A 16,190-nucleotide genomic window follows, 5' to 3' on the forward strand; every position below is an offset into this window, starting at 1 on the left:
TTTATTGGGTGCTCATACATCTCTTAACACAATCCATATATATGTACATTGTGTCAAGCACATTTGTATATTTGTTGTCATCATCATTCTCAAAACATTTGCTTTCCACTTGAGCCCTTGGTATCAGCTCATTTTTCCCCTCCTTCCGTGTTCTCTCCTCCCTCATGAACTCTTGATAGTTTATAAATTATTATTTTATCATTTCTTACACTGCCCGTCTTCCTTCACCCACTAGTAGTTGATGATTTCTAACTGCTGACCTTGTAGTCACTATGCCACCAGGGCTCCTTTGTGTTTACTAGTATTCTCTATTTTATCTGTAGGTTCTACTATCCATTGCAACGGCTACCCAGAATTCAAAGACAAAAATCCCAATGAAGGGGTTTACTGAGGAAGTTAAGAGGTTGTAATGCAAATGAGAACATACTGAAGTACTTTCAGGGCTGCTAATAGATGCCAAAAGGACATACCACTCTGCTGTAAGCCTCAATTCAAAGGCGTTAAGCTCAAGATCTGTGGATCAGCACACCCAGATACCTGAATTACGTGCCCCCAAGTACCCCATTGCAGTGTGAGTCCAAGGCACTTGGTTTTAATTGCTCTGGGGGCTACTAAATCATTGTTTCATGCTCTGTCTCTTGGCTCTGCTGCTGCTCTGATGCGGTAGCTGTCTTATGAATCTGGGCAGTTCACTGTCAGAGATCTTGGGCCCAGAGAATGTTCTCCACTCTTGGTTTTTGCTGGAATTGAGATGTCCCTCCTGCTTCTCGGATAGCTCATTTTAGATGCAGCGGAATGGCATTCCAGGAAGTCATGTGGACAATCACTCACTTGTGAATCCTATCACTTCCTTGGATCCACGTGATTCTGTAACCATCACCCTGAGATCTTCCTGTATCTCACTTCACCTTTCTACATCGGTCTTTGACAGTATGAGACTGAAGAGGGCTCTGATTAGCATTGAACCAGGGCAGCTCTAGCCTGTCCTACAGGGTCACTATGGGCTGGCATCGACTTGATGGCAGTGAGTGAGAGTTCCTGTTAGATGTCATGGAGTTGGTTCCGATCAGGTCAGCGAGGTCGCGCTTTTTATCTTTCAGGATTCCTATCACTATCGTCCACAGGATCCTTCTGCACCATGGAAAAGCATGCTTAAGAACCGGGGTACGCACTCCGGGCTCTACACGGCAGAATGACACACCAAAGCTCCAGGACCGTCGTGTGGCTCGCGGCGGCGGCTCGGGCTCCTTCCCTCCCCCACCTTGGAGAGTGGCTGCGGTGACTCGGAACCACAAAACCGGGCGTGTCCGGGAGACACCGCAGCTCCCAGCGCAGGCTGCACCTGGGGCTCTGAGTGGCGCCCCTCAGAAAATTCACCGCGGCGGCCGCCCGCTCCGCCTCCCCCCTCCCTTCCCTTCCCCTCCTCTGAGGGTAACTTTTTAATAGAGTGTAAGGCCTTAGGTTTCTCCCTTGGAACACGTGGTTTAGGACTCCCGACCTTGTGATTAGCAGGCAATATTCAAAAAGCAATTGGCAATTAAAATAATCTTTGAAGTTTTCCATAGCAGTAACATGCACAGTTTATAAGTAGAAGATCAAGTTAAAAACTATGGGGCACAGCGCAGATGTAACACTAAAGATGAAAAGGGGACATTTTTCTTTTTCCTTTACCACTACACCAGGTGAACAGGTGCTGGCTACTAAGTCATAGTGCTGTTGAAATGAACAAAGTTGATTGCCAACTTATGATGAGGTAATCTAGGTTCAAAAAGTTTAGCATTCTCCAAAAACATTTTATGTAGCACTCCACTCTAATTCTTTGTCAGTATAATTTCAAATGGACAAAAGAGCAGTAGTTGAATATGTGTAGAGCGTGTGTTGATTATCTACAGATAGTTATTTTTACATCATATATAACAACTGATCTTTACATATTTATAATATATTATACATAACAACATAGCTCTACATGTACATGTAAAGATATGGTATTATAGATGGTAAGACAATATTGGCTCAGAGTGGCTTATCTGTAAGTATTTAAAAAGGAGCTCACCAAAGCATTTATTCCTTAGAGTCACTGGCAGGTTCTGAATTGCTACATTTGTTATTAGCTGAGTGCTTAATCATCAATCATCTACACTTACACTACATGTATTAAAATTACAAAATACTAGCTTCGGTCTCTTTCCGAACATATAACATCCTTCCAACTCAATTCTGGAGCATTGCTCTCTCTCAAGTAAATTAGACTCACTTCAAAAGTGGGTTCATGTATTCTTGCTTTTATACTTCCATGAAAGTTACAGATTCTTTGTAATATGGAGGCACTTGTATAATTTTTCAAGAATCTTATTACATGTTCATTGTGTAGTTTTTCTTAATCATTAACATTTGAGAAGCAGAACCAATTATGTATATTGAAGTTCACAGTATGAAACAAAAATGAACAGCATTATACACAGACAAGAAGTAGCTATGAGAGAAGAAATACTTTGTCATGTAAATATTTATTGATGTTTTGGCCATGTTCAAAGAGAAATTGGCAATTGAAGATTAAGAACAGTAGCATATATATATAGTTTATAATTAGATAAAATTTCGTTCGTTCCCGGGTTTCGGCACCCAAAAAAAAAATTTCAAAGCTATGGTGCAAAAGGCAGGTGTTACAGTAAAGATGAATGAGGTTTCCTTTTCCTTCATGAACACAGGTGCTGTAGTAATGTCAAAAAGTATTCAAAACACAAGGGCAGGCATTTGTGCAGAATGTTCTTGGGCAATTGAGACTTTTTCTTACAGATTTTTCAAGTAAACTTTCTTCCATGAAAATTTGGCCAACGCTTTCGTGACAGTGATCCTGAATGAATTTTCTGCCCTCTCCCCTGGCATTTCTCTTATTGCTCTAAGCGAACAAAATAGGTCTTACCAACATACTGCTCCTGACAGGAAAAAGAAGTCCTATTAACATTTCACTGAAGTGGTTTCAATACTTTGATTTTTCAAGATTTCAAAAAATACGCAGGTGTGAATAATTTGAAAAATCAATGACCTTTTCCCTTTCAAATGTTTAATAAACACACTAATACTTTGTTGTGCTGATAACTGGAACACCAAAAATTTTGTATTGACACCCTGGTCTGGGGGTGAAAAATGAGGCTTTGTATGTTTTTAGCAACATGGTGCTCTTCTTATGTCACTGTATCAGATAATACTCCATTATGATTCACCTGTATATCAGTGGCTTATATTCCAGGAGTGGAACACTTCTTCCTACTACTAATCTGCTCAGTTTGGAAGTTCTGCAGATACCAGTTTACCATGGGTAGTACTGCTAGTAATTGAAATACTTGTGTAGCTTCCATAATAAAATCATGGAAGTTTAATATTGTGCAAAACTGACAGAGTAGTGGCAGACTGTAGAGATGTGTGATCATGGGAAACTTTGGATATAATCAGAACTGAGATAAAATTTACTGTCATATTTAACCAGGCATCCCTTATCCCAGTGACTGAGGCAACAATCACTTATATTTGGTAAATAATGCATTAATTTGAAATAAGCTATTCATACCTACTATTGCTAAGTTCTTGAAGGTCTCCACCATCACTTCTCTGTAGAGTTGCTTCTGAGAAACATCCAGCAATGCCCATTCTTCTGCGGTAAAATCCATGGCCACATCCTCAACAGTCACAGAGTCCTAACATAGCCCACACAATCAGCTTCATCAGTGGACTAAGCATTCAAATATTTGTGAAAAGAAAGATGCGGCTTAAAGTTCTGATCAACTTTCATTTCATACGGATTTAGCAAATGGTTGTGTGTTCCATAAAGTATACCTTTGGGTTTAGTCATTATTCTCTAATTTGAATGATCTACATTCACTTCTCCAAAGATTTCAAATTATCTCATAGACTCATCATTATGAACACCATTCATAATTTTTGTGCAAAATTTCCATTACATTTAAGCCCCTTTTCTACTAACTTTGTGACACTTCCACCAGTTAATTACATAGCAAACATCACTTCCAATGTGGACTGTCCAATGCCAGTCTATGTCCTTTTGTAATAGTTTATGATACAAACTCTACTATAAACACCATCATCTACATTATAATTTTTCTGTGTATGGGTGTGGAGCAACACCTTCCATAGCAAATATATATATTTATGAACAAGTGAATTTTGTATTAACAATTAAATACTGAAACTGGAAACTTGTTTATTTTTTTTAGGCATCTTAACCATTTGAGGAGCTGTCATATCCTCAAGAAATGGAGGAGCTGACGCTTCCCTTTCTCTTGTGTCATCTCTTCCGAGATAAAAAAGAAAAGGTATAACGATGGTTATGCCAAGAAAGGCTTTGTCCCATGCACAGTATTGGCTGCATGAACTGTGCCTTCTGTGAGCCCAGAGACAAGGCCATTAAGAAGTTTGTAATAGGAAACAGTGGAGACCACAGCCTTCAGAGACATTTCCATAGCAAGTGCCTTAGCACATGTGCTTCCTAACTGTATGTGATGTCACATTATTGTGTGAGTTGTGCTATTCACAGCAAGGTTGTCAGGATCCAGTTACGTGAAGCCCAGAAGGTCCAAACCTTCCCATCCTGTTTTAGACCTACAGGTACTGTCCCACAACCATCTCTAAAGCCTAAGCAAAGATTAGAAGCTGAAAGAAAACAAACCAGAAAAAAATGGAAATTGTTCTTTAAAATCAAAAGAAAGGAACAAGTTGCATAAAAAATTCAAATGTACTGTGCAGTATTATTGATAAATGTTTCAATAATTGACTGAAAATTAATATGGTTAAACAAGCACATTTAAATTTGGAAATTGTCTGTGCTCCCAAATTGGAAAACAAGTACTTGTCTGCAGACTGGTGGATATGCATATTAATGTGAATTATACAAAAGAGACATTGAAATTGACCTTCAAATTTTCAACTATTATTATGACCCAAATATAAAATGATATTGAAAATAACTCTAAAACACCTTTAATTCTAGATCAATGGTACTGCCAGGAAAGAACCCAAAATGGATTGAGAAGAACTTCTGGAATGTGAACTTCTGATATTTGTGGTGTTATCAGATGGTAAGATCATAAGATAATACCATAAATATGCTGGTCTGTCTTTTGGTACTTATAAGAATCCTTAATGTGAAAAATAGTGGAAGCTATTCAAACAGAACAATAGGGTGTTGTTGGGTAATTTAAAAATTAGTAAATATACTGTACACATTAACTTTTTTTAAATCTGAAAAACCACATGATAATGCAGTTTCAAGGTGGAAGAAAATCAAATTAATAACTTGTGACAAACAGATATTTCTAGATGAAAGTGAATAGAATGTAAAGAAATTACTAATGAAGATCCAAGACTATAGATGAGTACTGATTCAAAAATGGAACAAAGAAAATAAAATCCTCACAACTGATCCAATAAGCAGCATCCTAATAGTTTGAGCATAATTTTAAATCAAGATTTGTATTTTATGTAAAAGGGACTCAGGGAAAAAGCTACTGTATACAAACATTCCTGGGGTGAGGTCCAGGTAGTATGGCAGGGGAAAGACCATACCTAGGGATACATATGGAAGCCAACTAAATAGAGGGCAAAAAGAAAAAAGAGACATGGGTAGCAGGAGAACAGGGCACTAACCCACCCAAGGGGAGAGTATTGTTTATATCTACACAGGGAAAGAGGGACCAGACTTCAACTCGGTTCTCCATTATGTGAACACAACATAATGGCATGAAACTCGGAACCAAGAGAGGTTAGAGGGGCCGGCTCCAATCCCAACTACATGGACAGTCTCCCCTCCCCGAGAAGAATTTACTTTAGAGGACCGCACTGAAGCTACAGTTCAGGGAGAGGGGCATGTCTGATCGGAGCACAAAAGGAGCAAATGAAGGGTGAGGAAGAGAGAGTGGAGCCCATGCTGGCCCACCAAGCCCTGAGGATGATATTCCAGCTCAGAGCAGCCAATGCGCAGAGAGGACCATAGGGCCGGCCCCACTAAAAGGCATGACATCCCTTACTGATCCACAGCACTATGGGGGACAACACTGGAGACAGTGTGAGAATTGTGCCCAATCTGACCCCAACACACCGAGGCAAAACACTGAAGGCATGCAACAGAACAGCAAAGGGAGCAGAGCAATGCAGTCCCAAAGGAATATCAAAAATAGACTTTGGGGCCAGGGAGTGGCACCCCATTAGACTCCACCAGAAAATATTCCTAAAGGTCAACAAGCAGACTTTGAACTATTTACAGCAGTAGTTCTCAATCTTTCTAATGCCACACCCCGCTAATACAGTTTCTCATGTTGTGGTGACCCCCCCAACCATAAATTATTTTTGTTGCTACTTCATAACTGTAACTTTGCTATTGTTATGAATTGAGCAACCCCTGGGAAAGGGTACCTGACCTCCCAAAGGGGTCACAACACACAAGTTCAGAACTGATTTATAGGTTTTTCTTTTTGTTTTGTTTCTTTTGTTGCTTTGTTTTGCTCTGTTTTTTTTTTGGGGGGGGTGCATATTATCTTCTCTGCAGGTCTATCTAGATAAGATAGGCAGGACAAACAATCTGGAGGTAAAAACTACGGGACTGAGAATTCCAGGGGTAAATGGAAGAGGGGAAGGTGGGGGAAAGGAAGTGGGTGTTAAGAAAGCCAGGGGCAATGGAACAACAAGTGATCCAAAATCAATGGTGAGTAGTGGGTGGGAGGCCAGGTAGGGTTTGATCAAGGGCAATATAACTAAGAGGAATTACTGAAACCCAAATGAAGGCTAAGAATGAGAGTAGGACAAGAGGAAAGGAAAAGGAAATAGATGAAAGAACTAGGAGGCAAAGGGTATTTGTAGAGGTCTAAGTACAGGCATGTACATATGTAAATACATTTATATATGATGATGTACACATATAGGTTTAGTATTAAGGTAGCAGATGGACATTGGGCCTCTACTCAAATACTCCCTCAATGCCAGAACACTTTGTACTATTAAACTGGCATTCCATGATGCTCACCTTCCTGATAGAATCAGTGAAGAAAAAGCGGGTGCATAGCAAATGTGGTAATGAAAGCTGAAGATGCCCGGCTATCAAAAGATACAGCATCTGGGGTCTTAAAGACTTGAAGATAAACAAGCTGCCATCTATCTCAGAAGCAATAAAGACCAAATGGAGGAAGCACATCAGCCTTTGTGATCATGAGGTGTCAATGGGATCAGGTATCAGGCATCAAAGAACAAAAAATCTTATTGTGAATGAGGGGGAGCTTGGAGTTGAGACCTAAGACCCGTCTATAGGCAACTGGACATCCCCTTACAGAAGGGTTGTGGGGATGTAACCAGCCAGTCAGTGTGCAGTATACCAATGAAGAAACATACAACTTTCCTCTAGCTCTTTATTCTTCCTCTCCCCTACTACCATGATGATCCCAGTTCTGCCTTAAAAATCCGGCTAGACCAGAGGATGTACACTGGTACAGATAAGAACTGGAAACGGAATCCAGGAGAGATAAACCCCTCAGGATGAATAATGAGAGTAGCAATATCAGGAGGGTAAGGTGGGGAAGAAAGGGGGAACCAATCACAAGGATCTACATATAACTCCCTCCCTGGTGCATGGGACAGTATAAGACATGAAAAATAATTTATAAATTATCAAGGGCTCATGGGGATGGGGGGAGGGACAAAAAATGAGCTGATACCAAGGGCTCAAGTGGAAAGAAAATGTTTTGTGAATGATGATGGTGACAAATGTAAAATGTGCTTGACACAATGGAGGTATCTATGGATTGTGATGAGTTGTATGAGGCCCCAATAAAATGATTTAAAAAAAAAGATTTTTATTTTATTTGGATCCATAATCCTTGGCAACACTGTCAAGAAACCAAAACACATAATTTATTGGAGAAATTACTGGAAAGGACCCACTTAAAGTGTTGAAATCAACAATGCCACTTTGGGTCTGAGGGGTGCTTGGCTCAAGCCAGACCATGGTATATTCATTACAACATATCCATTTTTTAAAAAAATGGACAATGAGTAAAACTATACATTAATTTCTTTTAGTTTTTTGTTATTTGTGCAGAATATTGAATACACCACAGACAGGAAGAAGTATAAACAAATCTATCTTGGAAGGAGCACTAATGAAACATTTGGCTGCTAACTTCTCAGTCAGTAGTTCGAAACTTCCAGGCACATCACTGCAGAAAAATAAGGCTTTCGATTCCAACACATAGTTCCAGTGTAAGAAACTACAGGGACAGCTCTACCCTCCCCTTTTTGGTTGTTATGCGTTGTTGTCCTCTCTATCGCAGTGAGTTTGTATTTTTTGTTTTTTGTCTCTGAAGAAGTACAGGAAAAATGTTATTAAAAAGCAAAGATGTTAGGCATCATTCCCTTACATAGGACATATCACAGGAATGGAATAGTCCAGAGAAAAGGACATGATTGGTTTTTGACAAAAAATAAAACCACCTTCAATGGCCATATTTTAACAATAGGGTGTATTTTAACAACACGGGGGCTAATTATGTCAGGCATTGTGGAGATAGTGAAAGACTAGGCAGGATTTCCTTCTGCTGTGCAAAGGATCATTGTGAGTGAGGAGTGGTTCTACCAGCCCAAGTATCACCATCAATAAAAAATAATTCCCACATATTGACCAACTGGATACATTGTCATCAGATTCATTCTTTTAATGAAGCCATGAAAGGATTAAATTTCTAATCCGTGAAAGAGCTCAATCTTCCATTTTTAGAAATCTATACAAAATGTTTCACTGCACGAAGGGAATAAAGAAAACTGTAGGGTTGGAGAAATGGTGACACTGGACAACCTGATAATCCATGTCCTCTGGTAGAACTTTCTATCCAGACTCTACTCAGAAAGTTCTGTTGCCCGTCCCAATGAACCAAGTCTCAAACTGGGATGTGGACACCTTACATAACCAACTCTAAGTCACATAAGGAAGATCATCAGTAATCCAGTGCATCATACCATATATACATTTCATAGCAATAGCTATCATGAAGCTTTATAAAGCCCAGTCTTCGTTCCCCTCCCCTGTCATGCTCTTACATTATAGTCAACCCTCAGGTAATGGACATAGTATTCTCAAGAAGTCTTATCTAACCTTTATGTGTATAATAAAATATACCAGGGCTCTTTAATACTCACCATTTTGTAGCTCAAGCGTCCTGTAGTCAAATTATTGTATTCTCTAAATACAAGAAGCAGGAGTCTAGGGAGTTTGGAGTTGGCTGAATGAATTTAGTTCACAGACCAGCCAAATGCTGAAATCTTTTCTTCTAGTGCGTAAATGTGAAAGATCGTATTCCCAGATTTTTAGCTCCCTCAACTGGACAGTCTCTTTCTCTGGCAAGTCTGTGATCTGAAACATAGTAGTAGATAATGTTGAGTAAGGCATGTCAGTTTCTTGTCCTGCACTTCTTACCCTAAGTGGTGCCTCTTGGCCTCCAACCATGTTCCAATCTGAGTGTGTTTGCATTAAATACAGGACCCACTCTAAATTTAGGGCGCATACTTCTTCAGCTCCCCTTAGTTGATATTCATGTGAGACCAGGTATTTATTCATCTTAGAGAATGAATGAATTCCAGGTCTTCCCAAAATGAAAACTCAATCTGAAGTACTGTATAGACTTGGGAGTTAAATGTTTAGGTTGATGGTTGATCTTTATTGTTAAAGGTTGACCTAGAGCATTAAATCACACAGATACATTTCATATCACCTTAGGTGATTTTTCAGGCACAACATATGATTTCAGTCCAAGTCAATGAACTCATTGTGTCAATTGTTTTTGTGCCATAAAAACACTAGTATTCTACTTAAAAAATAATTTAGAAAAGTATGACATGTGATTGATGGTTTTGTTGCTGTTATTTCCTGCGCACAATTTCCAGTAACAGTTTTTAAAACCATTTTATTGGGGGGGGGGGGTCATACCACTCTTATCACAATCTATACATCCATCCATTATGTCAGGCACATTTGTATATTTGTTGCCATCATCATTCTCAAAACATTTGCTTTCTACTTAAGCCCTTGGCATCAGCTCTTCATTTTTCTCCTCCCTCCCTGCTCTCCCTTCCCTCATGAACCCTTGATAATTTATAAATTATTATTTTGTCACATCTTACACTGTCATCTTCTTTCACTCACTTTTCTATTGTCCATCCCTCAGGGAAGAGTTTATATGTAGATCCTTGTAAGTGGTTCCCCATTTAGAATGATTTCTTTCCATTTACGTTTTACTTTATTTTTTTGACGCATTATCTGAAAGTAACACAAACAACCTAACCTGGGAAGATTTATAAAGAAAATTCCCCCAATATTTTAATGATCATTTAACTAAAAAAAGTAATTATTTATATGTATTTTAAGTAGTTGTCACACACTTGTTCATGTTTCTTTCTTTCCCACTACATCATCCAGCTAATTGCTATACTTTTATTTCTTGATATCAATGTAAATGTTTCTCTCATCGTGACATTCCAACACATTGAGTTTTTCATCAAAGTTTGTCCTGCTCCAAGCCCCTTGCATCCCATGGATACTGTACAATATCTACACTGTGTGAACAAATGCGCACGGTAGGGGGAGCCCATTTAGAAACCCATAGTAATAGAGTGTGATACCACAATAGAGTGTGGTAACCAGTGCAAGTTGTTTTAGAGGTGGACAACAAGAGATAAAAGGAAATAAGCAGGGAATACTAGAGGGGACTTGGTTAAGGCAGAGACAACCTTAACAAGAAAATAAGCCAAGAGGGAGGTGTATTTTCTATTCTCTAAGGCTCTTGTGTTTAAGGATGTCCAATGTTAAAGCTTTTGTGAAAGACGGCACACTACAGACAAGGTGTAGGTGTAGGTAGATTGATGATGCTAAGAGCCAAGGTGAATGAGGTAAGACTCTTAAAAGTACCTGAGATGAGGGAAGGTAATGGATGGTGTAGTCACTGTTCCTGGCTGGGGAGGGGAATTGAAAAGCCCTAGACTGTAGGCACAAGGTGGTTAGCAGCACGGTGGAACTGCAGTCTGAGGTCTTGTGACTAGCTCTTAGAAGGTTTCTGCAAGCCTGGAGTTATGACCACTTTTAGACAGCAGTTGAAGCAACATCAATATAGTTGAGAGGAATTACTATGAGGTAGAAGAAGGGCAAGCATGATGGTGGGTAGGGAGGAAGGTAAAAGGAAACAGAGGAAAGATCTAGGAAGCAAAGCTATGGATAGTGGTGTAAGCATAGGTCTGTAATATGTAAATACATTAATTCTTAAGAATAGAGGTCTTGACCTACATACATATATTTATAAGGACATACAATGAGATAGTAGATGGACTTTGGGACTCTGCTCAAGCCCTCACTGAATGCAAGACCACTTTGTTCTAACAACCTGACATTCTGTGATGCTCACCATACCAGCATAATCACTGAAGACAAAATGGGTGCATAAGCAAGTGTTGTGAAGAAGGAGGGTAGTGCCTGGCTATCAAAAGAGATACCACCTGGGGTCTTAAGGGCTTGAAGTTTAAAAGTGGTCATCTAGTAGAGAACCAATGGGCCCACATGGAAGAAGCACACCATCCTGTGTGATCATGAGATAGGGTAATAGACTTCAGAAGACCACAAACAAGCAAAATAAATACCACCATATTGTTGAGAATTAGAGGGGTTGTAGTAGAGACCCCAAATCCATCTGTAAACAATGGGACATTTCCTTACAGAAGGGTCACACTGAAGGGATGAAATAACCAGGGCACAGGATAGCACTGAAAAAACCCAAATATTATTCTGGTTCCTTGAGGCTTCCTCACACCCCACTATCATGACTCCAGTTCTGCCTTTCCCTGTAGGCTAGACTGGAGCCTGTGTGCCGGTACAGAAAAGAGATAAGAGTTCGTGACATATGGAATCCAGGAACAGGAATGGGGAGTACTGATACCAGTAGGGGAGAGAAAGGCAGGGATGGGAGGGGAATGAGGGGGAGCCAATCACAATGATGGACACATACCCACACACACATACCCCGGGGACAGAAACAGAAACCATGGGGGAAGCGAGAGAGCAGTCTGTGCAAGATATGAAAATAACAATAATTTAATATTTTTCAAGGGGTCACAGGAGTTGGGGGAGAGGAAGAGAGGGAAAAGGGGGAGCTGATAGCAAGGTATCAATGGAAAGTAAACGTTTAAAAGCAAGTGATGGCAACATATGTACAAATATTCTTGATACAATTGAAGTATGGATTGTTACAATAGCCCCCAATAAAATTATCTTTTAAAAAAAGTACATGAGATGGATTAATGAAAGAGATGACTTATCATCCATTCGGTCATCTTGGAATAGAGCATGGGTTTCAAGCTAAGTAATGTTGACAGATGGCAAACAACACAAACTGGGAGAGGGCTGATTGCCTTGGGTTCTAGGACATCGCATGCATAGTTTTGTTTTTTTAGGGAGAAGGGATAAGCTAGTGTCTGGGCTGGAGCTTGTGAATCATGCTTAACCAGGAATGTGGAGCGAAGAAAACAAAATGAGTGTGGTGGGGAGAGGCTATGCTTCGATAAAGGAGGGCAGCATTAGTCAGAATGGTTAGTTGGATATCGTTGACACCACCCTTTTGCAATCCTCCAAGTGTTCCTGAAGGCAGAGGGGTGTGAGGTTGTAGTTATAAGATAAAGGGTGAGGGTTAGGGCCCCTCTGAAACTGATCTGCAAGTCATGCTAATAGATAGATGCACAATTTGTTTTAGACCGTCTTGTGCCCAGTCACTATGCATTTCTGGAATCTCAGCATCAACATTCCTCTAGGTCTTAAGGACAGCCTTCCATCTCAGGGCTCTGAGACAAGGTGGTTTCAGTGAAAGGTGGGCTTCCAGGTCCCTCCTTGATTAATATTCTTAATCTAAGCTTGATTAAGTATTAACTTCTAGAAAGACTGCTAGCTTATGGAAAATTACAAAACAACTAAAAGGTGATAATAAGGTCAATAGATCAATAGATGCATTATACTGGATAAATCTTCCTAACAAGGCCTCTTTAGAGTGTTGAAAAGCAATGATGTTACTTTGAGGACTAGGTTTATCTGACCCAAACCATGGCATTGCCAATTACCGCATATGCATATAGAAGTTGGACATTGAATAAGGGAGAAATAAGAATCAATATGGTTAAATTGTAATGCATGGGCCTTCAGATAGACAAACAAATCTGTCTTGGCAGAAGTAAGGTCAGGGTCCTAGTTAGAGGTTAGGAGGTGAGAGTTCACATTAAATAATTTGGACATGTTGTCAAAAGTGACCAGTCCTTGGAGAAGGATATTTTGTTTGGTAAAGGGGCAGTGAAAAATAGGAATCCCTCAACTAAATGGATTGATACAGTGACTGAAGCAATAGGTTCATCCTAATTTGTTAGGATGCTGCAGGGGTTAGCAGTGTTTCATTCCCTTGTGCACAGGGACTCAATCAGAACTATCAACAACAAGAGCCTCAGAAATTACTAATCAACACCCAAGGCATGCACAAAATGCTAAATAGTTATGTTTACAAAAGTTATTTCCATGGTATCAAATGCCCAAAAACTCAGGAGACATTCACTAGAATTTAAGCCCTAGTTAAAAAGAAGGAATGGGCCCTGCCCACTCACTGCCTTCTTCCCTCTGCCTTCCTTCCCCGCTGTGTGACGCCTCCTCGTACAGGCCGGAGCCCAGAGCCATGGCCTCGGGCGACACCCTCTACAACGCCATGGACGGCTCAGAGATGCTGGCCGAGATCATGGAGCTGCATGAGATCGAGGTGGAGACCATCCCGGTGGAGACCATCGAGACCATGGTGGTGGGCGAGGAGGACAAGGACGGGGGCGACCACAGTGGCGGGGGTGGCCATGGGCACGCCAGCTACCACCACCACCACCACCGCCGCCGCCCATGATCGCACTATGGCCGCAGGTCGCTAAGGTCACAGGTCACCGACGACCTGAGCCAGGTGCACCACCACCAGGAGGCGATCCTGGTGCAGACGTGTGAGTTGGTGGTGGGCGCAGAGGAAGGCTTCGAGGGCCAGATCCCAATCCCAGTTCCAGCGCCGGCCAGCATTGGCAACGAGGACGATGAGGACTACATCGAGCAGACCTGGTCACCGTGGAGGCGGCGGCAGCGACAGCTCTCGTCGGGCGGCGGGGCTGATGCGGGCAACAAGAAGTGGGAGAAGCAGGTGCAGATCATTCAAGATGCTGGAGGACCCGTTCTCGGTCACTCTATGGTAGTCAGATGAAAAAAGGTCTTGACCATGAGACTGGTTGGGGAGCAGATCATTGGGGAGAACTCCCCTCCTGATTACTCGGAGTACATGACGGGAAAGATGCTCCCGCCTGGAGGGATCCCTGGCATCTACCTCTTGGACCCCGAACAGCTGGCAGAATTTGCCAGAATGAAGCCAAGAAAAATTCAAGAAGCTGATTCTCCGAGAACAATAGCTTGCCCTCACAAAGGCTGCCCGAAGGTGCTCAGGGACAACTCAGCCAGGAGGAAGCACCTGCACACCCACGGCCCCGCGTCCACGTCTGTGCCGAGTATGGCAAGGCTTTTGTCAAGAGCTCAAAGCCAGACAACACCAATTGCTTCGTACTAGAGACAAACCTTTTCAGTGCACGTTGGAAGGCTGTGGGAAGCGTTTTTCCCTGGATTTCAGTTTGTGCACAGACGTGCAGATCCACACGGGAGACAGGTCCTAGGTGAACAAGAAGTTTGCTGAGTCGACTAACCTGAAATATCACATCTTAATACACGCCAAGGCCAAAAACAACCAGTGAGACACCATGAGAAGGAAGCTCCTTCTCAGCCCCAGAAGCCTCTTCCAGAAGTGACTGGAAGACAACGTGCCTCTCCTTTGTATATTGTTTCTTGGAAAGAATTTTAAAAAGGAATCCTACACACCTAAGGGACATGTTTTGATAAAGTAGTAAAAATTAAAAAAAATAAACCAAGGCTTATTAAGATGACATTGCTAAGATACTCTATCTTGCTATCTAATCATGTTTCAAAAACAAGGTGTTTTTGTAAAGTGTGGTCCCAGCAGGAGAACAATTCATGAACTTCGCATCAAAAGACAATTCTTTACATGACAGTGCTAAAAATGGGACTTCTTTTCACATTTTTAAAATATAGATCTCACCTGTTTTTCCCAAACTTGGGGTTAGTGACTATTTGTCTGTCAAGGGGAGTGTAAATCATGTAGTCTTCCAAAATGAGGAGTCAGCTGAAAGATCAGAGGGTTCAGCCAGTGCCTGGGATCAATGGTAGTTCAATGAGTTTTAGGTTGCTTGCAAGGGATATAATCAATTGAGTTGAAATAAAATTCCAGGAGAAACTTCTAGCATAATCAGACCATAGATTAAAGATTAATACAGAGTACTGTGATGGTATGAATAAATACTGCTTTACTATTTGGTAGTTTATGTTCAAGTAATTGAGTGTAAATATAACAATGGTTGTGAGACAACACTTACCACTACTTCAATACTTTCTTTTTTTAAAATCATTTTATGCAGGGTTCATACAACTCTTATCACAATCTATACATCCATTGTGTCAAGCACATTAGTACAGTTGTTGCCATCATCATTCTCAAAACATTTTCTTTCTACTTGAGCCCTTGGTTACCAATACTTTCTATCAGACCAATAAATATTCTGACACCAATGTCAGATAATGATACTGCAAGAAAACTGTAACCCAATACTGATAATGGATATACACTAAAAATTCTTTAAAATATTTGGAACAGATTCAGACAACATATTAAAATGATTATATACCATGATGAATTGAAATTTGTCCCAGAGCATATTTTACATGGAAAATAAGCACTGTAATAAACCCACTGACAGAAAAGAGGGTCAACTGTCTAAGTAGGCACAGAAAACAAAATAGGAACATTTAAAAAGTCAAAGGCATTGGCTTCTACTCAAGTCCTCCCTCAATGCAAGTTAATAACCTGGCATTCTATGATTCCCATCTTCCCAGTAGGATTACTTAAATCAAAAAGGATGTATAAGCAAATGTGGTGAAGAAAGCTGGTGGTGCATGGCTATCAAAAGATATAGCGTCTGGAATCTTAAAGGCTTGAAGTTAGACAAGAGGCCATTTATCTGAG

General features: G+C 40.7%; 1 pseudogene; it reads left to right on the plus strand.

Annotated features, from left to right (window-relative positions):
* The first annotated feature begins 13,751 nt into the window (after positions 1-13,751).
* On the plus strand, positions 13,752-14,847 carry LOC142427254 (transcriptional repressor protein YY1 pseudogene; annotated as a pseudogene).
* The last annotated feature ends 1,343 nt before the right edge of the window (positions 14,848-16,190 follow it).

This window comes from Tenrec ecaudatus, chromosome 15, assembly GCF_050624435.1.
Source record: "Tenrec ecaudatus isolate mTenEca1 chromosome 15, mTenEca1.hap1, whole genome shotgun sequence".
Classification (NCBI taxonomy): Eukaryota; Metazoa; Chordata; class Mammalia; order Afrosoricida; family Tenrecidae; genus Tenrec; species Tenrec ecaudatus.